At 39.1% G+C, this 25088-nt stretch overlaps 2 protein-coding genes across 2 annotated transcripts in view; one reads left to right on the top strand and one right to left on the bottom strand.

Annotated features, from left to right (window-relative positions):
* Nucleotides 1–463, bottom strand: part of SYBU (syntabulin) — a 97841-nt gene extending 97378 nt beyond the window's left edge. Inside the window, exon 1 of the mRNA XM_055126271.1 lies at nucleotides 342–463. The gene's annotated coding sequence lies outside the window, so the exon portion shown is untranslated. The remainder of the gene's footprint in view (nucleotides 1–341) is intronic.
* A 70-nt stretch (nucleotides 464–533) lies between these two features.
* LOC101549976 (nonsense-mediated mRNA decay factor SMG5-like) overlaps nucleotides 534–25088 on the top strand; it is a 138692-nt gene continuing 114137 nt past the window's right edge. The window contains exon 1 of the mRNA XM_055126700.1: nucleotides 534–638. The gene's annotated coding sequence lies outside the window, so the exon portion shown is untranslated. The remainder of the gene's footprint in view (nucleotides 639–25088) is intronic.

Here is a 25088-nt window from a genome sequence, read left to right as displayed (position 1 = left end):
TGTTTGGAAATGTGTTGACAGAACCATGCCACCAAATCTAGGATTGGGGGATTTGATTTTTTGCTTATGGAGAATTTGTCAGTAGATGCATCCTAAGCTTTTCTCGGCACCAAACTCTATTTTCAAAGCTCTTGCATGGAGATCAGAGTCTCCTGTGAGGACGATGTGGCTGATCTCAGAAAGCAGCTCAGTGAGAAATGACAGGTTTTTGTTGTGCTCACCCCCCACCCTGTCTCGAGACAGCAAAGTTCACAGAAAAAGATGCCACACAGAGCCAAAGGCTGCATCAAACATCAAGCCCCGTGGCAGCCTCCCCACCTCCCCTCTTGCTGTCTGCTCACCTGCCCGTGCTGGCTTTTCCTCGGCCTCAGGACTGACAAAGCCCCATCTCCTAATCCTATCAGCAGGGCGAGCCGGCGCTGCCTCTGTCTCAGTGACCCGATGTTGGGTGATCTGCACAGCAACAAGGAGCAGCTGACGTGTTTTACCACACGTCACGAAGAAAAGAAACTGCATTCTGGGGCATCCTGGGAGTTTTTTGTGTGTGGTGGGGTGGAGACCCATGTTTTCCTTCCCAGGGAGAGAGCCGCCTGATTCCCCGTAAGAGCGTGGTGTGAGTGACCGGCCCTCCTCGTACCGTACGTGTGTTCTTGTTACTATCTGGTTAAGAGATTTTGCTGTTGTGAAACGCTAATGAGAGAATTCCGCAAGACCACTCCCCGAGAAGGGGGGCCCAAGGGTACCTGTGGGTAGAGAGAGGAGCGCAGGCACCCCAGGCCAGGCAGGCTTGCACAGAAATTGAGCTCACGGTGTGTCAATGGTCTCTTCTTGGCAGATGAGTTTTCAGCCAGAGGCCTCTCTCAGATGGAGGACAGGAAGGCAGGCAAAGTCCAGGACAGGAGATGGAGTTTGGGGGTGAAGGATGGAAAGGATCTAGGCTCCTGTTTGCTTGATGGGAGTGGGGGTGGGGACAGGTATGAGGTAATCCTTCAAAACTGTTTCTGCTATTTGTTGAGCTGCCCGTTTGTGAGACTAGGGGCAGATACTAGGCAAAGGCCAGTCTAGGGACCTTGTTCAACAAATCGGGACACAGGGTGGGATGAATAGATGGGTCATTATTGGGCGAGTGGGTCTGAGTGGCTGCATTAAGAGGTGCTGGGAAGAAGGAATGTACAGATTTCCATCCTGCTCAGACAAACCGAGTCTTAATGTTTACCTACTGATTGACTTCCGGTGACTTGGGTAAGAGGGTGATGCGTCTGTCTCAGACTTACAGGAAGAACAATGAAAGTTATCTGGGAGGTAGGCAACGGGAGGCCTAGATCCAGAGGCCGAGTTTGGCACCCAGAAGAAAGGCACCTTACTTTCCCACAGGATGAGGAGAGGACAGTGAAGGCGACCAGAACCACTGGGATGGTCACTGGAAAAGATGGCTGAGACTCTTCTAAGAAGTGCCAAAGGGAGAGCAGTTGCCCCCAGGTTAGAGGTTCCAGGCAATTCATTTAGCATGCACAGATGTCACGTTTTAGAAAATCAATTTACAATCTGGATTCTCCGAGAGCAGATTTGGGCCCAGATTTGAGTTCTGTTCAGATAAAGGGACCTGCTCCAATCATCACATATTTCTTGGACTCGTTTGTCCTCTGGAATTTTTAGTTAACATCTTTAGAAATAAAATTTAAAAAATTTTTGCTTGATTTCTGCTGAAAAAAAAAAGGGGGGATTGGGTAGAGAAAACAGGATCTAGGATTGTGTGTTCAAAGGAAAGCCCTTTTGCTGGAAGGGGCAGAGCACCCCTAAAGGTCAACTGCTGTAACTGCAGCTCTACAGAGTCCTAAGGAGGCAGGGAGCACCTGACCAATCCCAGAGCTGGGAGGGGGCTGAGGTTGGGGAGGGAGGTTGGAGAAGTCACCTGCGTAGTTGCAGAGCTGAGTTAAGGTTGCTACTTAATTTCCATCTCTAGGACATTCCTGCAACCAATTTTCCTTTATGGTCCCCAAATTCAGTGACCTAAGAGTAAATTTAGCTCTTGCTAAGTAAATTTCAATCCACTGAGGGAAAATATGTAAGAAATAAATCCAGGATTTTGGAATCTGGTCTATGTCGCTTCATCTGTCTGTGTGTTCTCTCTAGCTAGTCCTAGAATTATTTTTTTAATAGCTGTAATGTATTCATTTTAGAGGGACTAAAATCACAGCATCACCAGTTTGAAAAAAACTTACTCCTGGTCTCACTGTCCCAAATTATTTCTGTTGGTGTTTTTGTGTATTTGCTTTCAGATGTGTACCAAGCATCAAAAAAATAGCACAGTGAGATTGAGAATAAAATACTAAGTGGCATATGGCGTTGTGAGAAGCTTTGATGCCACCACGGTATGGTTGTTTGTGGATGGCCAGGGTATGCTCACGTGCCCTGTATTTCCTGTGACGTTATTCACTTGTTTGTCCTCTTAGTAGTCCTCATCTCAGCAAAGAGGCCTCTCTCAGTCCTCACTGCTGTGGCTGCAGGATTTTGGGCCTGTGGCCACTGAAACTGCTGGTAGTGGAGAAAGAGCAAACACAGGACTGGAGAAATGACCAGGTCAGCGTCTGGTAGGAAAACACGATGCCTCTGTCAAAAAGCTCAGCTTGGCCTAAAGAGATGATAGAAGAAATTAAGAAACTTGCTCTTCCTCAGTTTGACCTCTGGTATATGGTCTTCTGAGCACTGCTGAATGTGGAAACCCCCCCCCCCCCCCAAATAATAGAAGTTTGGCTTGCCACAGTGGGATGCTGATTCCAGGAAGAGCAGGAAGGTGAAAAGAGTTTCCCAAAGTGTTAAGAGATCTAGGATGAAAAATATGTACTTTAGTAGCACACAAGGATGATCAAATTTCAAAGGCCTGGAGTTGAGATCTTTGTCTCTTTCTGTGTGATTTCGGCAAGCTGTTGAACTTCTCTAGAAACTGGCCTCAGGTTAAAAAAAAATGGAAAGGGGTGAGGGAAAGAGGGAGGTCAGGTAAAATCAGGTAATGTCTTTGGGCAAATTAACTTCCATGATTCTCATTTCCTCACTTATAAAATGAACCTAATAACACTACTCAGTTCATAATACTGTTGTAAGGATTAGACTAGAATGCCTATAAAGTCTGCCCATTTATGTCTGGGATCAATCATGCTGGCCAAGGAGGCTTGCGTGTGTGTGTGCGTGTGTGCCTGTGCATGTGTGTGTGTGTGTGTGTGTGTGTGTGTGTGTGTGTGTGTATGTTGTTTGGGGGCCATGCTCAGGGCTTGCTCCTAGCTCTGTGGGCAGGGATCAATTGTGCCAGGATTGGCCTAACGCAGGTCAGGTGTCTTACTGCCTCTACTATCTTTCTGAACCTACATCATAAAGACTTTTATTTTAACTCTTCCTAAGGGGAAATACAATAAAAGTTCTCACCAGATGACCTGTGATATAAAGAAACCGAATGGCTCTTTAGAAAAAAACATTGAGGAAACTCTTCTTTGCAAGGATAAATTTTAAAAAGTAGCTGGCGGGAGAAATGGCCACACAGTTCCCATTCATTCACGTACCCATGAATAGTAACTTCATTCTTCGTCTCAGTCAGGCACTGGCCCAGCCTATACTTCCAGATTATTCGAAGATATAATCTTCCTGTATTTTCTGTCCTCCAGTACCTCAGAATCTAATAGAGATGGGGCATGTTCCCTGTTATCTGGTTCATTGTGTTAGTACTCTGACAGGAATGTCCCGAAGGCAAGTCAGCATCTGAGTGAGACTGGAATCAGAAGCTTCCAGGGGAGTTCTGAGGTGAATTTTGAAGACTGAATAGGCCCATTATAACTGACTCTGAATTCCTTTCTCTTCATATTCCTGCCCTCTTCTGCACTTTCTTTCCCCCCTACACCACTCCCTGTCTTCTGTCCTCAACATACTGTCCCTAATGGATTGATGACGAAAGCAGCTTTGGGTTTCCCCTTGAATATTTATGTCTGGACTGAAACCTTCTGGATTTTGTTTCCATCTGGATCCATTAGCACAACACCAAACCCAAGCACTCCGGGTCCCATCAGTTAGTTAATCAGCAGTTTTTTACCCGTTCAGGAGCAACATGTCCCACTGCCACCTACTGGTTCAGTGCTGAATTAATTTTTCTCCCCAATAAAGCCTTGGTTTGTAACCCAGCGAATCATCACAGCAAATAGTAAGTAGCCTTACCCAAGCTTTCAGCACTTTCAGAAAACTTTCTAGACTGAAACTTTACATGTTACTAAATAGAATGAAGAGAATCAGAATTCAAAGTTTGTGGGAGAATGAGAAAGTTGTAGGCTGTTAGATAATGGTTATAGACTTCTTTATGGGGCCACAAAGAGAGTTTACTTTGTGTGTAAGCTGGGTTCTATTCCAGGACCACATATGGTTCTCCAAACCCCTCCAGGAGAGACCTCTGAGTGCAGAATCAGGAGTAAGTTCTGAGCACAAATGAGTGTAAACCACCACCCCCATAAAAACAAAAACAAAAAGAGCAAACTTCTTTGTATCTGCTGAGTGAGCCTCTTTTCAGACAAATTAGGCAACCCCTCAAAGCTTCTATTATGATTTCTGAAGCATAAAGTAGAAAGTATCTATTTCTACTTTCTACTTTGAAGATTAAGTTCTACAACTCTTACAATAAGCCCAACATAGTCTCTTGCACAAACTGAGGTTTCCAGTTTCTTGATACTCTATTTTCTCCTTCTTTCTTTCTTCAATTCACAATGACCCCGGCAAGGATAGGTAATGTGATTCCAGTTTAGTGAGCCATTCAGATAAGTCCTCCAACCCAAGAACGCTCAAGTAAGATTCAGAGATTTCCCATGTACCCCCTCACCAAGTCCAGCCTTTTTTTTTTTTTATCTGTGTATTCAATCCATTCCTTGTCTAGTTAAATAGGTATAATTATACTCTACTTCTAAAGGTGCGAAGAAGAACAGGTACTTCTAAGTAAGTCACTATCTCATAGATCTTGGTTCTCACCCCTTCCCCTGCCATCAGCCGAAATGCCCTCCCCTCATCTGTTTGATTTGCATCCAAGTTCTTCTGGCGAGGTCAACACCAAGATTTCTGGACCCACTTGCATAATGCCAATAGCACCTCGTCTCCTGGGGCCTGCAGTCAACATTCTCCATTGAATTTGGAGTCATTCTCCAAAGACTGAGGCTCAGCCTTTCCTGGAAATCTATCTATACTCTTATTTCTTATTCTCCACAGGGTTTGTTTTTTTGTTTAAACTTCTCTATACCTCAAGACTTCTAATTTCAACCCCTCAAACTGAACTGGAGTCCTTAGATCCTCATTTACAGGCAAAATAGAAGTTATTAAAAAATACCCCTTATCCTGGGTCCTGGGTCCTATTACCTACATACTCACCTGCACTGATGCCCACCCCTTCACTCTTTCCATTCTTGGTCTTTTTGAACAGAAGTTTTCCCTCTTCTGTATAAGAGTAGCTCTTTTACCTGGCCTTCAGGTGCTTTCTTGTTTCTTACGGGAAGTTATTCTTTCATTTAGGCCTTCAAATGCTCTAGATTACTACTTCTCTGTAAAATGGGATCACCACAGTTCTCACCCCATACAGTCACTAAGAGCATGTGAGGACGAAAACTTGGCTCTCAGACAGATTCAGTACTCAGTAAAAGCTAGTCTTATAATTAGCTATTACTCTTTTTTCCTGATAACTTTAATCTACTTTTCTATCAGACACTTCATATCAGTAGTGAAAGATACTTATGAAACATACAGTAGTGAAACATAGAGTGGTGAAACATAATTTCTTCCCTGTAAAATTAACGACTGTCTTATACACTTATGTTTCTGGAGCTACCCACTTGCTCTTCCCCACTTGTCATCAAACTTCACCAAAAGACTCGCTTGTTCCACAATCTCCCTGCCCCTCTGCCGGTCACTCCCCTCAAGGACTTGTACCCACCATTCTTTCAAGTGGCTTTGCCCAAAGTCACAAATTTACTCTGGTAGAAAGAATGCCCTGCATAGATAATGAGGCTCTGGGTTTGATTTCCAGCACAGCAGTCATAAAATTAACTCCATGAGACCTGACCTAATTCAATCTTGACCACTGAAACAGTCCTACGTGTTTGAAAACTGCTTTCCTTAGGACACAGCCCTGCTCCCTTCTTTCTCAGCATCCTTTCAGGCCACTTCTTAAACACTATTGTTTCTCAGCTTCTAGTCCTGACCTTTCATGTTTTTTTTCCTTCCCTGGGTAATGTCTTTCCCTTCAATTGATTCAGCTACTATTGCTGACAGATTGTCTGAAGATTCTATAAATCCACAACTCTCCCAACCCACTGGATTATCCATACTTTCCACACTATAGGGTTAATTCGCTTGCTCTGTTTCAAGTCAAATTCATCAGATTTTCGCTAAAAGCCGATCATCCTCTGTGTTCACCAAGTTAATCAACTCTGTCACAGTGGACCCTGGGACCTGGGTGGCATTTTCAGTTTATCTCTCTCCTTGAATTTTTTACAATTAGAACCTGACTTCTATTGCTCTACTTCCTAATTATCTATACAATATTTTCATTTTCTATCAACTTCCTACCAGGATTTTTTTTTCTTTTTGGGCCACACCCAGCGATAAACAGGGATTACTCCTGGGTCTGCACTCAGGAATTACTCCTGGTGGTGCTTGGGGGAACATACAGGATGCTGGGATTGAACCCAGGCTGGCCTGTGCAACCCAATGTACTATCACTCCAGCCCCACATGTCAGGATTTCTGACTTGGTCTATATCCTTGTTCCTTTCAGTAAGTTTTTTTTTTTGGTGGGTGGGGCTTGGGCCACACCCAGTGGTGCTCCTGGATTATTCTTCACTCTGTGCTCAGAGGTCACTCCTAGTGGTTTTGGGGGGCCTGATGCAGTGTTGGGAATCAAACTGGGGTCAACCGCATTCAAGACAAGTGCCTTAACTTCTGTGCTATCTCTCTGGTTCTCAACATATTTTAAATTTATTTATTTTGTTTTGTTTGGGCTTTTTCAGTCACACCCAGCGATGCTCAAGGGTTAGTCCTGGCTCTGCACTCAGGAATCACTCCTGGTGGTGCTCAGAGGACAATACGGGATGCCAGAGATCAAACCTGGGTTAGCTGTGTACAAGGCAAACGACCTACCAGCTGTGCTATTATTGTTCCAGCCCAATCTCAGCACATTTTAAAAGCATGTGCCAGAATGATCTCTTGAAAATGCCAATTGATACTCCCCAGCAGATGTTACTTCAGCTGAAACCCTCCAGTGCTCACCATTGCCCTCAAAATACACTAATATATGGATTCCAAGGCCCCTTATAACCTAATTCTTGTCTTTTACATTTGGCCTAAACATACTTTTTAACCTCTCAGACCTCGTTTTTCCATCATCATTCAATTCCAATGGCCCTCTAGAGGTGTCCATTGGAAAATCTGGCATCCAAGAGTCAGAATTTATTCCTGTCTTGAGTGTGGATAAGGAAAATGATTTCTGGCTTTGTAAAGAGTTTTCTGCTGAAACTACAGAGGTATATAGGATTATATATATAAAGAAAGATTTATATGAAGAAATAATAATACAATAATAAGTGTGGAAGTTATATTCGCTTTTATGCTGGTAACATGGAATGAAGTGCAGATCAAAGGAATTTTTTAGTAATCAAGTGAAATAATGACTTCCAAATTGATCTTTCTGCCAAAGAAGACACATTTGTTTTATCCTATTGATAATATGATATCAATCTTAGTTTTATTATTTTAATGAACTCACTTCTTCTTTTGCATGGGAAGGCAAAAAATTCTTTTTGAAAAGATATTCCCATCATTCTTTGTGGGCTGGAGCAATAGCATAGTGGGTAGGGCGTTTGCCTTGCAGGCAGCTGACCTGGATTCAATTCCTCCATCCCTCTCAGAGAGCTCGGCAAGTTACCGAGAGTATCCCACCACCTGCCCAGCAGAGCCTGACAAGCTACCCATGGCATATTAGATATGCCATAAACAGTAACAACAAGTCTCACAATGGAGACGTTAGTGGTACCTGCTCGAGCAAATCGATGAGCACTGGGATGACAGTGATACATTGATTCTTTGTGAGGGTTCTCCTATTTTCTTCTCATTTCACTTATTTGACTTTACCTCTTAAAGAAGAGCGCTACTCTAGATAAGGATTAATTTTTAAAAGGTGATTCAACTTATATTTTAAATATTCATAGGAATGCATCACTGTTTATTGTGTCAAAAACTCAGAAAAAAGCAAAGCCTTCAAATGAATATATAATTTTTAGTAGATATATTTTGAGCCTTATAAAGACTTATAATAAATTATTGGACAAGAGAAATCAGTAAAAACACCCAACAAATTCTTCTCGAGGTGCACTCGAGAGCCTCCGATTTCCTAATGCTTGAGATGCCAATATGTGGAAGTGTCAGATTGTTAAAATCAATGTGTTTGTATCTTCCATACACTTATAATACTTGCACAAATTTTTTTTTTGCCTACAATACTGTTTTCCGTACAGAGTTCTATTTTTTTAAAAAAATCTATAAAGGACTGTGTAATGTTTCAAATTAGGGAATAAATAATTAGAATAGAATTAAGAATCTTCTGTTTTTCAGGTTTAACTTTTAATACTAAACAATGGATCTTTTTAAATATTTCTCTAAAATATGAATATCATTCATTGCTAAATATGATGGAGATAAAGCAAATAATAATTAGGCAGTGGCTATAATTCTCACTTAAGAATCATCTTATTGAGATAAATATTTACTTCTGTCAGGCCTGTCCATGAATTCCAAAGTTTTTACAAATAAGTGATTTTATTGATTTTTAAATAATAGGGTCAGTGGCCAGTGGTGATTTTGGAGGGCCTGCAGTGCTTAAGGTTAAACTTAGCTCCATCAAATTTTAAGTCATGCAGTATTCTTTGGGATAATTTTTAAATAGTAAATTAAATCTGAGCATTGTAATTCCTATAGGATAATGGCATGATGCAATGTAATACTTAGATTTCTAGTTTTAAACTATATTTAAGATAAACCTACCAAACATAGAAATAACCACAAAAATTCTATTTATTAATAAAGAACATATATTATGTTTTTTCTTTATAATTAAGCAATTTGGAAGTGAAAATCTAGCATGCCTTTCTTTACCTTGGTGGAACCTCTTGGATTCTTTTTCCATAGAATGCTACAGTTTTGACCAACATTAAAAAAAAATACAGAAGGCTGGAGAGATGCTTCAGTGAGTAGAGTGCTTGCTTTGCAACCAGCTAACTTGGGTTTGATAATCAGCATCCTATATGGTTCTCTGAATCCACTAGGAATGAGTACAGAGCAAGGAGTAAGCCCTGAGCACCACAGTGCGTAAAACAAGCAAATGACCCACCCCAAACCAAAAACATAATGCACACAGAGAGTTGTTTAATTGAAGAGATATAATCAGTTCTTCATTTTATTTTGCCATTCTAGCTCTATTTTTGTTTTGTTTTGTTTGGGGGTCACACCCAGCAATGTACAAGGTTAACTCCTGGCTCTGTGTTTAGGGAGTATTCCTGGTGATGCTCAGGGGACCATATAAGATGTCAGGAATTGAACCCAGATCTGTTGGGTGCAAGGCAAGTGCCTTTTTACATTGTTCCAGCTCACCGGCTCTATTATTAAGCTATGCCACAGAACAGCTGCTGTTCCATAATTTACAAATACAACCAGAGATAGTGATTCACCATATTGGAGCAGAAAATTCTGAATTTTTCTTTTTGCTTCAGTGTTGGTTTGTGATTCTCTTTCAAAACTGAGGTTTTCTACGCATCTTCTGCCAAATGATAATTGGTTTTGGTAATCCTCAATAAGGAAAAATGGAGATTAAGTCTGTAGTTCTAACTTTCTGGTGCTGAACCTCCCAGAGAATGTGCATTAGCTATTCCAGTCCTTTCGCCAGCTTTCTATTCCTGTAACCTGACTTCATCTTCTCCCACTGTTACCACTGAAACTGGAGCAACTGCAGAATACAAATCATATGATAAATATTTGGGAATCTGTCTTTGTAGTTTTTCAGTCCCACTGCCAAACTTTTTGCCTAGAGAGCTGCATGAAGCTTTTTAATCTAAAACCTTTGAGCGATCCCATTCTCTAGCCAACTGGGAAAGCATCCACATGGTATCACTGTAGCAGCCTTTCAAAGGGAGGAACAAACATTTCACGTTCTTTGCCTGCATCTTCTTTTATGGCTTGCTCATTAGGGGCTACATATTCATATCCAATATTTATAAACACAGGGATGCCTCTTCATTATGACTCCTCCCGCATGTAATGAACATGCACTTGAGTACAATTTTGGTTTCTGTTTTGGAGGAGGGGTGCACCCAGCAGTGCTCAGGGGCTACTCAGATCTGGGCTTCTGGTCACTCTTGGTGGTGCTCATGGGACATGTAGTACCATTAATCTGACCTTTGTTCCCACATACAACTCATGCACTCAGCTTTTTGAGCTTTCTCTGGCCAAGTTATACAACTTATGCACCTTTTTGATCACCATGGCTATTCACTACTCAGTCTGAACCTACTGATAAGGGACCTCTGTGTTTCTTTCTGCCTTCTATATTAAATCACTCTCTGTACCGTTCAAGAGCCCTTTCTTGATCTTACCCTCAAGAAATGATGTGGCATAGGGTTAAAAACTCTGCTTTGGAAGACCCCACCAGGTAGAGTGCAGATCTTAGACCTTCATGGTGAGTGTAAAATACGTAAAACAAATTTTTTAATGTCATTTTCAAGCATCTCTAATTACTCATTTATATGTCTGCAGTTATGCGATACTTTTCCGTTGCTCATGTTTTTACTTTATTTTTATTCTGGGGCCATACTTAGCAGTGTTTGGGGGCTATTCCTGGCTCTGGATTTGGCAGTCACTCCCAGTGGTGCTCAGAGGGACCATCTGGTGCCTGGGATTGAACCTGGATACCCTGCATGTATCAGAAGCCCAGGTTTGAATCAAGTAACTATCTCTCTGGTCCCTGCTCATGCTTTCAAGTATCCTAATTCTCAAAATACACAAAGGAGGGCTTTGTCTGCCTGTTTTGATGCTATCACCAGAACATTCCAGCTACCTGCTCCAGTTCTATTATGTGGTCTTGCCTAAAAGTCTGCTAAGGTTTATGATTCACAAAGACAAATGGGGATTGTTGGAAGTGAGTTGTTAAAGAAGGAAGTGTGGCGAAATTTTCACAATGTCAGTGTTTTAAATATGCTAGCTTTCTCAAGGGTAACTCAGACAAGGTACTGCAATTAAGAAGGACATTTCCTCCTTGAGCAAGTTGGAAACGTCTCTCTGCAATCAAGGGTAGAGCTAATGCTTATTAGCTCTATACTAATTATAGATATATTACAGGTGTATCCATTACACTAATATACTGGTTATTTATATTCACCCCAAGCTGATATCATATAAAGAATTGGAATAGTCAAACCCTCTGTATGCATCCGGTTGGCCTCTTTCAAACTCAATAATTTAGCACTTAGCAAAGCAATCTCCCACATGCAGAAACATGCGTTTGGAAGTCTGTAGCATTTATATTTTCAGACCCTTTCAAAAGAACAGGGATAGCAGTTATCAGGAGATCCTGTCTGACCTCCTTTCCAGGGATTTAGGCGAGCCTTCTAGTTATCCTCAGACAAATAGTCTTGCTCCAGCACCACCCTGTGATGGATTTTTAGTTTGCCAATGTGAGGCAATTAGTCAAGGAACTTCACAGTTTGGCTACTGCATCAGCAATAACAAGTCACTTGACTACCTACTGCAGGAGCACCTGTAAACATGCTATGCGTGATCGCCCCTTTGAAGCTATGCAGTGAAACAGGGGAAAGGATTTTCCAAAACTCTTTGTTGCATTTCACTGCCTGAATGTTTACCAACACTGTCCTTTTCCAAGGAGGAGCACACTGTGTCATCGACAAAAGCAATGCAACATTTTATAGGGGCTCAAAATAAATGCTTTCTTGTAGCTAGAGAATAATCATGATGTCTTCCTAATTCATTCCCAGATCCACAGGAGCTAGTCTGCCATTTAATAGACTTGCTGTTGTTCTCTTTCATTTTACTTGTTTGTCACTTATTTTTTCCCTCTCTTCAAAAATCTTAAAGCTCTTATATGCTTCTTCTGTAAATAAGTGTACTCAAATGAACTGTCAGAATGAGAAGGGAGAAATATAATACCTCTAATTATTAGCTTTTAAAATAGAAATTTTTTTTTGTAAAACTGTTTTTCAAGTGAGTGACAAAAATTATACTGACAAAATTCTGAAGTATATTTGTCTTATGAAACTAGAAGTGCTGCATAGAAAAGTTAAAAAGTTAAAACATGATTCTATTTTACCCTGCATACAAATAAATCAAGCATCCAAATAATTAAATAGCAATGATGATATCACTTTAAAATATACCAAATTCTGAGCCATATCATGCATGGCATTCTGTGGCTTTATTTGCTTTACTAAGAAACATTTTGAGTATTTCTTAGTAAGCACAGTTCCAATTGATTTAAAATCTCAAGAAAAATCAAAATTCAGAATCATCTTTTTTTGTTTGTTTACAAGCCAAAAGCAAAAGCCTCCTTTTTATTGATAAGTGTTGATCTACAATTGTTTACAGTTTTTTTCTCATTTTTTTCCCATATAAAGTTACAATGAATGGCATCCATCAGCATGCTGAAGAGGTTAGAACTTAAACATAATTTAACAAATCTTTTCCTTACATATTGAAAAAATGGGATTATCAACAACTTTTACAACTGTGTAGTTGCCTATGTCACTATCATCTCTTAGCTCAAATGATCCAGTTGTGGTTCCCATTTATCTAGCAGGCAAGCAATATAAGTCAACATTTGAAAATATAAGTAAAGATATAACATTTAAGTAACATTTATAGTAGATCTTATCAAGAGGACAAATATGATACTCATACATTTTGTATCTCTTAAAAAGTTAAGTTAGATTTTATATCTTTTATTTATTTTATTTTATTTTATTTTTTGCTTTTTGGGTCACACCCAGCGATGCTCAGGGGTCGCTACAGGCTCTGCACTCAGGAATTACCCCTGGCCATGCTCAGGGGACCATATGGGATGCTGGGAATCGAATCCGGGTCGGCCGCGTGCAAGGCAAACGCCCTGCCTGCTGTGCTATCACTCCAGCCCCAGATTTTATATCTTTTAAAGAATTTAAAATTAAAAAAAATTTTAATAGATATATAGTGGTTCAAATAAAGAGGGGAAAAAAGCCACAAGATAAAGGAATTACTTCTCAGTGTTTTTGCTAGTAACTCAGTCTTGTGAAATGAGGGCTCTGTTACTAAAAAAGTACTAAGAAATGCAGTATACTGGTGACTCTTTAAAGGCCCCAAAGAAATCTGGTAGCAAAGACACCTATTGAATTGACAGTAATTCAGTATTCCCCTAATTCATGAAACCATGAAGTTTTTTATTCTTCTTCAGAAAATGAAATTCTGGCAGTTTGCCTGCTCCCCGCAGAGTTAGAAGCAGCAGACATGGAGAAAGAGCAGAAAAGATTAAGTGCTAAGGAGTTCAGAAGTTAGAGAGAATAATTCACTGCAGTTGGATGAAACCATTGTGAAGAAGGTAGAGTTTGAGTGACATCTTGCAGCCTTTGACACCCAGGCTAAGGGACACTGTGTGGGGGTGAATATCAGAGGGGGAACCACCATACCCTCCAGGACAGCTCCCACGGGGCAGAAAAGGGATGCCGAGGCTTTAGTATTATAGAAATAATCCTGAATAATGAAATTATTAGTGAATTATATTTGTATGTGCCTCCCAAGTTACAGTAAATTCTTACTTTTCCATCTTTACAGATGTACAACTTTTATCTATCAGTTGGCCCTCGTGTTTAGAGTGTTATCTTTTCAGTTTTTGAAATGTAATTTTCGATTTTGGACTAGATTATAAATAATCAAATAAAATGTTACTATAGATTCAAAGGTAAAAGCTCCACTTCTCTGAGACCAGAAAGATAGTTAAAGCACTAAGATACTTGCTTTGCTTGATGATGACCCCACTTTGACCCCATGTGTTACATCGGGTCCCCTAAGCACCACTAGGGGTCACTCCTGAGCACAGAGCCAGAAATACACCCTGAACACCATGGATGGAACCCAATCCCTCCCCAAAGCTCCATATCCCCCCCCAAATCAGCTAATTAACATAAATAAATAATCTTCTGTTCTCTTTTAAGTATTAATAAGGTAGGAAAAAATGAATCTGGGAGCATTAAACAAATATTCTTATATACATGCCAGCTGATCTATAATCACATATATATGCTCTATGAAAATATTTATCCAGTTAATTTTTTTAAATTATTTCTCGTGCTGATGGCTGGTGCAGATTCTTCAGGCTTCAGCACCTTTCTAAATATGTGCTCTAGGAGTTGGAGATCTCATTCCCTGAAGGCAATCTCTCAGTACTTCCAAATGCTGCTACTTAAAAACACAAAGCAGTTTTGTTCACACTTCCCCATTTGTGATTCTCCTCGAGCCATTTTGGGGGTGGAAAAAAAAAAAAACTAGAACCCTTCTGTTAGGTTTTTGTTTTCGACTCATTTCCTTTACGGAGAGCTTGTGAATTTTTTTTTTTTTTTGGCTAAGTTTCCAAAGCACATCTAATAACCGTCAGAAATGGATTGAAGATGGAACAGACTTTCAACAGCGGTTCTGGGAAATCTGCTGATTTCACCGTGGAAGATGTGTGCTAGCGTGTGCCCTTGAGATGGGAAGTCTCTAAACGACTAGGAGAGGGAAATAGGCAGCAAAGCCAAGTTCACGGCTTTCTCCAGGGACTCCTGCAGGTCGCCGCAGTCATAGATTCAATTCTGTCTTCCTGGAGCAATCTTTCGCACGGAGGGAGCACCTCCGGTTTCTGCTCACTAAAGGTTCGTTTCCACCTCCAGCCTCCAAGAAGGAGGTGCTCTTTGTGTTTGGGAGTCATACCCAGTGATGTTCAGGGCTACTGCCAGCTTTGTGCTTGGGGGTTTGTTGCAGGCGGTGTTCAGGGAGACCACATGCTCGGGGGATCTAATCTATCTGGGCCTCTTGCATTCCAAGCACGGGCACAGTCCATTGAACTCACTCCTCAGCACCCAATCAGGTCTTGATAAATAAAATGTCACCAGAGAATGCCAAATGTCCCCAGGAACACAATTTTTCCTCCTGGAGAACCACTGCTCTATTCAATGTTTTAAGATTATGTGTTTAGGGGCTACGGCTATAGTACAGCGGATAAGGCGTTTGCCTTGTGTGCGGCGGCTGACCGAGTTTCTACCCCCAGCATCCCATATGGTCATCCCAGCACCCCCAGGAGTAATTCCTGAGTGCAGAGCTAGGAGTAACCCCTGTGCATTGCCAGGTGTGATCTAAAAAGCAAAAAAAAAGAAACCCCACAAAATCAAATATTTAAAAATACCCCCTAAGCCCCTAAGCTCTAGCTTTAGAGTACAAATCCTTTAATATTACTCTCTATTTTGCTTTTCTAGAGAGCTGCAGAGTTTGGACAAGAGACTTCATTCTCAGGATAATCTCTTAAATCCTGTCTTCTCCATCTCAGTGATCCAGTTTTAATCTTCCCTCATGTGAAAAGCGAAATACTCCATCTCTTTTTCACTGGCATAGAATATGATAATGTGACTTTCATAAACAACCAATGGTTTACATACGAGAGTAAAAAGAGGTGGCGCCTTGAACTTTTTAAGTTATACTTCAAGGCTGTCTATGACATTTTCTAATAACCTGTTCTTAAAAAATCAAGGAAGGTACTAAAACATCTCTACTGTCAATTCAACTTAGAACCACAAAGAAGATGCAGTAGTTTGCATCTTAAAGAATACTAAATTTTCTCTAACCATAGTACAGAAGAAGTGTGAGTAAAACACTTCAAACCAAGTCTTGTATTTCTCTTTCTTGTTCTTTTAAGACAGCTTTGAAATGAAGCATCTTAAATTTAACACAACCTATACTTTTTTCAGAGATGGAATTCAGAGTATTTAAATTGGTAAAAATGGGGTTGAAGTGATAGCACAGAGGGTAGGGCTTTTGCTTTACACAGGGCCAACCTGGATTCGATCCCCAGCTTCCCACTTGGTTCCCCGAGCACAGCCAGGAGTAAGTCTTGAGTGCAAATCCAGGAGTAACCCCAGTGCATCACCGAGTGTGACCCAAAAAGAAAAAAAATTGGTAAAAATATCTTGTAGACAGACAGATGTAATACTGAGGACAAGGAGCATAGGGGGTCTGCCTTGGGGGTCTGCAGTGTTCCAATTTATACAAAGTATTTATTTTCTACTCCAGTAACAGGAAGGAAAGATGGAAGGGAGGGTGGGAGAGAAGAAGAGAAGGAGGGATAGAGGGAGGAAGGAAGAAAAGGAAGGAAAAAGTAACCATTGGAAACAATAAAAGAGGTTTAAATGTCTTTTCTTCTACTTAGAGGTATTTCTAATAGCTAAGGCTTAGTTGGTAAAGGCCTATATTTCATTTAACCTCTACTGGTTGTTTGACGTGAGAATTAGTCCTTACATCTGATCATTAAGGAAGCTCAAAGTAACTTGTCCAAATCTCTGTATCTGTAGAAATGACATTCAAATTCCTACCTTTTAATGCCAAGGCTCAAGTTCTTTCTGAGCATTTTATTGCTTCCCGGGCAACTCTTAATGAGAACTGGCTTGATACCATGAGGTTAGTAATTCAAGGAAGCTAATGGATTTTTTGGCAAAAGTGTGGAGTCTTGTCATATTCTCATTTAAATTAATCAAATTCAGCTATTCCATTTGAACTAGAGAGAGAAAGGGGGGAGGAAGAGAGGGAAGCAAAGGGTAAGAGGAAATGGGAGGTGGGGAGGCTTTAATAAAGTGGGTGTTTTCCTTCTTAGGCTTGGAGTTGAAATGAAATTGGAGAGATGAAGATGTGAATGTGGCATTTATTTCGTTCTCACATCTGAATTGCATGTCTTTCTATGTTAGAGGATACAAATATTTTTATACCACAGTTTTAATTATAAACTCAGTTCCTTTGGCATTCAACTAATGAAAAGCAACCAATGCCAATACTAGAAGGAAGTGACCTACAGTGTGAATTAATCAGGAACTTAAGAATTTTCAGAGATAAATTGAACTATCTTCTTTCTAATATTATTATACTTGCAGATTTTCTCTGAAGTTTTTTTTTTTTTTTAATCAGGGTATGATGTAAAAGATTCTAACACCTTTGTACACATGTTAGCATACAAGAATGAGTTTAGAGGGATCTGTCTTCTATAATTTGTCAGCAGGAAAAATGAAACCACAAAATATATTCTTCATGGTATTATTTAAAATAGTACCCTGCTCTCTTGGGCTAATACTGCAAAGATGAACAGCACATTTTAGAGGTTCTTGAGATAATGTGATTCAGATGAGAGCAAGGTAATACTAAATGGTGAGTCTTGTTTTATTTTATTTTCAAATTGATAATCTTTCAAAAGAGTCACGATGAAAAATATCATGTCGAGAACTCAGGGTCACTAATTCAGAACTTAAAAATTCCTATTAATTTTTATTAGGTATGTTTTGTGAAAAAAATTAATTTGTATTTTTAATTAAGTTCTAGTAGGTTTAACTACATGTGGTGAAATCCATCCACATATCAAATATTTGAGTGCTTTATAGGAAAACACTGAGAACAGCAAAACTTTACTAAGCAATGGGAATAAAGGTCTATTTTTCCGACATATTTAATTACTACATGAAACAACCCTTGTATGAGATAATATTTCTTGACTCTGGTATATGTAAAATCTGATTGGGCAAATAGTGTTCCTTCAATATGATTTTTTTAAATTTGGGGTCATACCTGGCTGTGTTCAGGGATTATACCTGTTTTGGCACTCAGGGAATGCTCTTGGAGGGGCTCCCGAAATGATATGGGGTGCTGGGGATAGAATCTGGGTCAGTGGAGCACAAGGCAAGCTCATATACTCATGTTCCCACTGTACTACCTCTCTGACCCCTGTGCAGTGCTATTGTATGAAGCACAGTCATGTAATGCATACATGATAAAAAATTATTTTTTAATTTAATAGAATATCAGTTTTTACTCAAATATTGTATGTTTCAATTTCTGGAGCATAATTAGAGTTTTAACCAGTGAAAAGCTTCTTTGTTTTGATTCTCCTTTTTTAAAACCAAGGTACCCGTTGACTTTTATTTTTTAATTTTTCTAATTTTTTAAAAAACTCCTCTACTCCCAAACCATTCAAGAAATTGCAAGAGAGCCATAGTTGTTATTCATAACAAAGAGGTACAAATCAGTGGTTTTATAGAGCTTCCATATAAAGGAAATGCATCTGTTTAGCTTAAAGTAGTGCTCATGCCTTCATTACAATGGCCTTTATGTGAGCACTATAGATCAAGCCTATCTCCTATCTGTAAAATATGAAATATCCATGCAAAATTCCACAGTAAAAGCCTTTCTGTCCTTCAATAACTCATGAATGTTCATCAAAATTACATCCATTTTCAGCATATGTGTAAAGGTCTAGTGGGTTTGGGTCAATTGAAGGAAAGATTAGCGCTAGTAACATATTTATGAACAAAAATTCCATGAATAAATATATTTCCATGATGTAGGAATTAGCTTCTGTTTTTGGCTAGTAGCACTGTGGCCCCGTTGTTCATCGATTTGCTCGAGTGGGCACCAGTAACGTCTCCATGGCCGAGACTTGTTGTTACTGTTTTTGGCATATCGAATACACCACAGGTAGCTTGCCAGGCTCTGCCGTGCTGGTGGGATACTCTCAGTAGCTTGCCAGGCTCTTCGAGAGGGATAGAGGAATCGAAACCAGGTCGGCTGTGTGCAAGGCAAACGCCCTACCCACTGTGCTATCGCCCCAGTCCTTGGCGCACCATGATCGTATAGTGGTTAATATTCAGCGTTGTGGCTGCTTTTGGCTAGTAGCATCATATATATGTGCATAGTGATACACCAATAAAAAGTTCAAAAACTGAACACTATAGGTGACATTCTACCCAAAGAAATTAAAAAAGAACTTTCTTATTTGCAAAAAGAAAATTCTAGAATGAACTTCATATGAATGAAGTTGTATTTTCAAAATTACATCCATTTTCAGTATACGTGTAAAGGTCTAGTGGGTTTGGGTCAAGGAAAGATTAGCGCTAGTGGGGGTTGGAGCGATAGCTCAGCTGGGAGGGCATTTGCCTTGCATGCGGCAGACCTGGGTTCGATTCCCAGCATCCCATATGGTCCCCCGGGAGCCACCAGGGGTAATTCCTGAGTGCATGAGCCAGGAGTCAGCCCTGAGCATCTCTGGGTGTGACCCAAAAAGAAAAAAAAAAGATTAGCGCTAGTAACATATTTATGAACTCTGTCGCACACATAGGATTGCACACATGTAATTTTGAAGTTGTATATATATATATATTTATATATACTCTTTAGTTTTGCAAATCACAACTCATTTACATGTTTACTAGCTAACTTAATTTGTGAATGCCTGTTGAATCTGTTATTTTCCTATAACACTGTTTATGAAATATTTTATTGCTTTTGAAATACTACTGAATGAAAAGATAGTGTTTCATAGCTATCATCAATGTTTAAATATACTATCTTTAAGTAAAATTTTAAATGAAATAATAGATATATCATTTCTGTTGTTATATAAATTTTAGCAAATATTCCTGATTTTTTTCCCTCTCTCTTCCTTGGCACTGTGGAAATATAATCTATTGTTTTTCCTCTACTATTCTAAGAAATGAGGGTGAAGGAGGGAAACATGTTTTATTTTATGTAGGTATCAAAAGGAAATCTTAACATAGAATTTCTTCTTTTTTTGAGCTTAAGGGATGAAAGAATCTACTGGTTTCTTTTAAAGGACTTATTGAATAACACTTAAATTATGAATCTTAGGGATGAAGCCATTGGCTTTTTGAAATTTATTGCATAAGAATCAGGTATAAAAATTGTGACTTGAAGTGTGTTATGTTGATTTGTCCCCTCCCTTAAGCTTTCATTTTGATAGAATATACTAGAAATTATATCCAAAAATTATAGCCCTTATTTATAATAAAGTCAATATTCAGTTCAAGACACATTTTCTTCCCACTTTCTCAAGTCTTCTCCTTATCATGGGTACGACATAGTGGTTTCTTTAAAAGATGGTGAGTGCATATTTCATAAGCTTCTTATTCATTATTCATGCTATTAGAGTGGGGAGATGGCACACATGGAACATTCTCTCAGCTGTCGTCCTTGAGCAGCATTCTGAGTCTAAACCTCAAAGGTTTGGGAGGAGGTCGGATGGAGTATGGAGACAGCTGATGGTCTTTGTCAGATATGTTCTTAAAGTAACGCTCTAGTGAGCTCCAAGAGCCACTGAAATTTAATTTTTTATTACCTGAAAGAGGCCATAATGTTCTGCCCTAAAGTAATTGTTGTTGTTGTGGTTTGGGCTGCCCCCAACAGTGCTCAGTGCTTACTCCTAGCTCAGTGCTCACTCCTGGCAGTGCTTGAAGGGCTGTATGCGGTCCTCAGGATTGAACCCAGGTTAGCCATGTGCAAAGAAAGCATGCAACCCATGGTGCTATCTCTCTGGTTCCACCTGTTTTAAAAGAATTAAAAAAGTCGATATAGAACTTGAAACATTTCACCCTAATGTTGTTCTATGTGTTTCAGAAGTAATTCCTGATGTGTGTAAATTAAGCAATGCCTAGTTTAATTTTGTGAGTATGTGTGTCCTTTATTTGCTGCTATAAATGGATTTATGCCCCTTGCAAGAACGTACAACCAATTTGGTTCATGAGTTAGTTGATTTGCTTTGAAAGGCTGTGGGTACTTTATAAATGTTTAATTATAAAAACATGATAGCAAACTCCACCCCTCTTGAATTTAAAAAAATCTATCATTCGTAAGCTATTTTTGAAGAACTCATTTGTGATGCCAAAATGATAGAATAGATTGTGTGCTAAAATGTACTATGGAATTTAAAAATAAAATAAAAACCCTGGTATTTAAAAATCTGGTATTAAAATATGATTATAATTTTATTGACTAATTTATGAAATTTTAGTTTTAATTGAAAGTTTTAATAGGAAATTAAGCACAATAGAACTTTGGAAGTAACCTCTTTCCATACCTCCTCACTTCTATTTTAGTCTGAGGTAGGTTCACAGTTAATATGATCTCAACAGGAAAAAATGTACTGACATTAATAGGTTTAACTTGTCATGTAACTGGTAGTCATTATTAGAAAGAAAATAGCAAATACACATAATTGTAAATCTCTGTGTTAAATAACTGCATTTGAACAGCTTAGAATAGCAGTCATCTAATTCCAATTTCTCAATACAGGATCAAGTTTTTATTCTGTGCGAAATAAAAATTGTGAGAATTCAAGTGAATTAGAAAAGGCACAAGCAATTTCTATATTGAGACTTACAGCCTGATATTCAGGAGCTGTAGGATTAAAAGTGGCTTAAATATTTTCTTAATAAATTGAGCTGTGTACATGGCACCCAGAAGGAAATGGGATTTTCACGTAATTAAGAACATGTTAGTTTGGTGTTTTGTGGATTGCTTTGGCAGGAGATAGTGTTGCCACCATTTAAATTGGTTAAAGATTTCCAAGTATATGTTGTGGAAAAATCTGTCTCTTTGTGTCTATATTTCTGTCTTTCTATTTCTCATTGTTAAGGAAGTTGAAGGCAGGAGCTAAAGATTTGTACTCAATTGCTTAAAGGGAATTTGTATATAGACCTATTAAAACTTGAGCAGGAAGCCTTTTAAAAACTGGTGTGAATAAATGAGAGGGAGCAGAGAGATAGCTCATGGTCAGGCATACATGTTTTGGTTTAGTTTGCTGTTTGGACCACATCCAACAGTGCTCAGGGGTTACTCCTGGCTCTGTGTTAAGGGCTCACTACTGGCAGGGGTCCAGGGACCATATGTGATGCCAGGTATTGAACCCAGATCATCTGCATGTAAGGAAAATGTTTGAAATACCTCTCTGGCCCTGGCATGAGTGATCTCTTTGGATGAATGTCACTGGGAGTGTCCCAGAAGCAATCAATCAATTAATTAACCAAAATGCTTCATTCACAAAAGTTACATGTGTATATAGAAACACAAATAAATGACTGGAATGGATCCAGTTAAAAAATGAGAGAACACAAATAATTATAAATGCTTTCTGCAGCCATCATTACCAAAACAAGGAATTTTATTTGGTCATTTTCACTTTTCCTATTTTAATATGAGGCAAATTAATAAGCTTTGAAATTATTGCATGACTTCTTAATTTTAGTTCTTTTAATTATTTTAAAATATATTAGAAATAAATGCACATCCTACTCCACAGTTTTGAATTATTTTATTGCAAAAACAGAAGATTCCATACAATATAGAGTCTAATTTTTGGCTCACGATATTTTGTCAAGCCCAATGCCTAAATGTTAACTTGAGATATTTCAATGTTAAAATGAATAAACTGAAGAAGGAACTGGTAAACTAACTAGAACATTTTAACATTCATCATCCAATGGCCTCTTTCAGAAAAGGGCTAACTCTTTGGGTGTAGTCTAGCCATTACTATAAAGGAGGAAAAATGGTTGGGCAGTTTGACTATGCAGACTCAGACCTCAGGGACAGGATAAGTGAGTTAAGTGTGATAGTAACTCACACTGCATTTTCAACAGCTATGGACAGATAGAAAAAGTGAAATTGAACAGTCTTTAAATTTTTAAGTTTTCCTCGTCTGATTCCTAGTACATCAGCATTTACAGAAAGTCCTCTTGCTTTGCAATCTCAGAGCCAAATAGCTAACACTCCTATGCACTGTATTTCTCATGACTCAGATTAACCTTGATTGTTGGATTAGATTAGGTAATCTCTCATTCCTCAAAAATAGACTGAACCACGCTAGCATCCAAAATTGCCATTTTAGTAAAGGGAAACAGTCATTTCAAAGGACCTTAATATTTTTGCAGGAAGATAATTCTTCCTGATACAAATGCCTGTAGCTCATCATGTGCTTTTTATTAATTAGTCAAACTTTTGGTGGTGCTGGGGAATAAACCTAGGGCTTCATATGGGTAAGGTGGGTACTCCACTATTCATCCATATCCCTGGCCCATACCATGTGATTTTATCGTACAGTTAAGTTTGAAAACCTTGCTCTTAGTTCCCACCTCATCAAGAATACTATTCTTTTGTAATTGCTTTGCTCCGTACTCAAGTGACCACAAACTAGATGAGATAGGTGTACCCAGAAGGCCTGAGAAGTTGGGGTTAACTCTCTATGTTGTTGACAAAGAGAAGCAGATAATAACAATCACCCTCACTTTTGTTAACCTTTCTGAGCACCTATTTCCCCCTTCTCTCCATTCCACATTCTCCTTTGCTGGGGTGCAGGTTGAATACGCATACACTTAATGCCAACCAAGGTTGCCTACAGGAAGACAACTGTATATAAACCTAGTTTCACCTGCAAGTCTCCATCATGTTATAAAATAAGCTATCTCACAGTGATTAAATAATTTTTAAAAATAGGCTGTTCAATTCATACTAGGTATTTTTGAAAATCTGCCAACTGGATCACTATCACTGTCATCACTGTCATCCAGTTGCTCATTGATTTACTCGAGTGGCATCAGTAACATCTCTAGTCCTCCCAGCCCTGAGATTTCAGCAGCCTCTCCTTACTTATCTTTCCCAACCAGTGGAGGCTCTTTCAGAGTGAGGGGGAATAAGACCTATTGTTGCTGTTTTTGCATATCAAATACGCCACAGGTAGCTTGCCAGGCACTGCCCCTGTGGGTGGGATACTCTCGGTAGCTTGCCAGGCTCTCCGAGATATATATATATATATATATATATATATATATATATATATATATATATATTACTCTCTATGATTTGTTACCTACTGTCAGAACTTCATCAAATATGGTGTGGTAATTATGGAAAATGGGTAGGAAGTGTCTTATAATGTGTCACAAGCCAGAAAGCAGCCTGGAGCGTGGTGGTGGTTGGGTAGTGGAGGTCGGCTGCGGGGCTTGGGTCCCTTGGGGCAGGGAGGGCTCTCACCTGCACGCCCCCCGACCGTGCGCTCCGAGTGAAAACAGCCTGGCATGAAGTCCCACAAACTGGATAGTTTAGCAATAAATAATGCAGCACTTCTAACAGCATATGTGACACTTTATCCTAAACAGTGACAGCTCCTAACCAAGTGAGCTTGCATAAATGTTTTCTCACAGGCTACAAAAGCATTCAGTTTGTACAACCCCGAGAAAGTGATCAGATCACAGTCAAATTAACTCAATCAAAATGCTTATAGATCAAGAGCATCTTAATCTTCTCAGTTACATTTTAAAACAAAGTTTGTAGCACAAAATTGTCAAGTTTAGGTTAAGCTGGATAAAGACTCACTTAACTATTGTCAACTGAAGGAATGGCACTTGCCACTATCATTCAAAGTTATTTCCATGTCAACCAGACTGGAGAAATGCAGGAAGTGGTTTGTGTTGTTTTTTCTTTACATATAGGATGAAAGATGCATTATATCCAATTTGGGTTAATTTTTATAATATGTGATTTGTAAATTTCTTTGCAAGAACTATAAATCAGGCAGTAAAAATTTTTTGGCTGCTTTAAAATGTTCCCTTGGAAACCGAATTTTTCTCCAGATTCCTTCCAACTCAAAAAAATAAGAATTCTTTGGAAATATCAGCAGTGATTTATAAATATGTGATTTTACACATTCCTTTATTTTGGAATTTCTTTGGGTCATAGTAATATTAATCAATAGATTTAGGACAGATATCTGATAACAATATGACCTTCTTGCAAAAAAATATTCTTTCTTCAGTGCCAAACTTCCCTAGATGGAAGAAGTAACCAAAAATCACTAGCTTAGGCAAATAGATTCTCTGAGGCTTCTGATTTGAAACAAAAGATTGGAGATTAAATGAAAGGAGAATCAAATGGCTGTGTCTACCCTTGAAAGACAGACTGGAGACATCTGAG

Source organism: Sorex araneus, chromosome 2 (assembly GCF_027595985.1).
Source record: "Sorex araneus isolate mSorAra2 chromosome 2, mSorAra2.pri, whole genome shotgun sequence".
In the NCBI taxonomy this organism is placed as follows: domain Eukaryota; kingdom Metazoa; phylum Chordata; class Mammalia; order Eulipotyphla; family Soricidae; genus Sorex; species Sorex araneus.
This window is presented reverse-complemented; position numbering and strand designations above follow the sequence as displayed.